The following is a 1,208-nucleotide window of genomic DNA, read 5'->3' on the forward strand; positions in this document are numbered from 1 at the left end:
GTTATGGAGATCTGAAATTAGAGGGCTGCTGCAGACGAGCTGCGGTTAGCCCTGCCTCCCGCTACCCTCGGAGGTCCTCTCAACTTCGGAAATCTTTTTTTTTATTATTACGGATTAAATCGGTAAATGGACCATATAGTGACGTTTTAAAGTATAATATTCTCGCCTAAAATGATCTTAAAACGTACTTTTATTGAACAACAGCAAAAGAAACGAGAACTTTTAACTTTCAATGGAGCGCGCCATTGAAAGCTGCTGCAGCCGCAGTGCATGCTGGGACAGCTGTCAATCTCAATGAGTCTGACTCAAGAGGGCGGGGCGAGAACGCATTTAGAAACGCCCATAGGTGTTTTCCCACGAAGCCTTTTACACCTCACTATGACGTCACATTCCACTTGCCTGTCTCGGGCATAGGTTGTGAATATACGGCTCTAGACATTTGGGCAGGCCACATTCCTGCTTCTTCATCAAGAGAGTAAATAACAGCCTAAGAAAGCCAAAAAGATGGATTTTCGAAAAGGGCATGAAAGTTTTCTAAATCAGATTAAAAAGCTGAAAGAAAAATATTACTTTCTTGAGGATGATTTGGTAGATTTGGAAGAAACATATCATCAGGAAACCAAACAACTCCAGCAAGAAAACGTTGACTTGAGACGTAAGATACAACAACAGACAGAGACGTTGAAAGATAATGAAGCATTATTGGAACGCAACTCTTATTTAACTGAAAAGATTGATGAAAAAAAGGATGTTATAATTTCACTGAAATCCAAGATAAGAGATCAGGACCAAGAATATACAAATCTTCAAAATAGAATGCAGCAGCTTAATCAAGAATCTTTGGTCAAGGACAAGTTGATAGAAACGCAAAAAGCTCTGATAGAAAAATATAAAGGATATGAGCAGGAAAATGAATACCTTCGATTTGAGAATCTAGAGCTTTCTGAAAATAATGTAAGGCAAAATTCCCAGATAGAAGAATACCAAAATACGATTGAGGAGCTTTACAGGAAAATGGAGGGTCTTACAGATACGAATAAATACCTGAAGAAAGAACAAGAGGATATAGAATGTGAAAGGGAAGATTCTGCTGTAAATATGTATCTGAGCGTAACACAAGACTTGGCTCATAAAGCATACCAATCGACTCAAACAGAAACTTTACCTGGGGAATCTGAGCAGCCTAAATCTTCAGCTGAAAAACATTC

This window comes from Cyprinodon variegatus, unplaced genomic scaffold, assembly GCF_000732505.1.
Source record: "Cyprinodon variegatus isolate N-32 unplaced genomic scaffold, C_variegatus-1.0 Scaffold925, whole genome shotgun sequence".
In the NCBI taxonomy this organism is placed as follows: domain Eukaryota; kingdom Metazoa; phylum Chordata; class Actinopteri; order Cyprinodontiformes; family Cyprinodontidae; genus Cyprinodon; species Cyprinodon variegatus.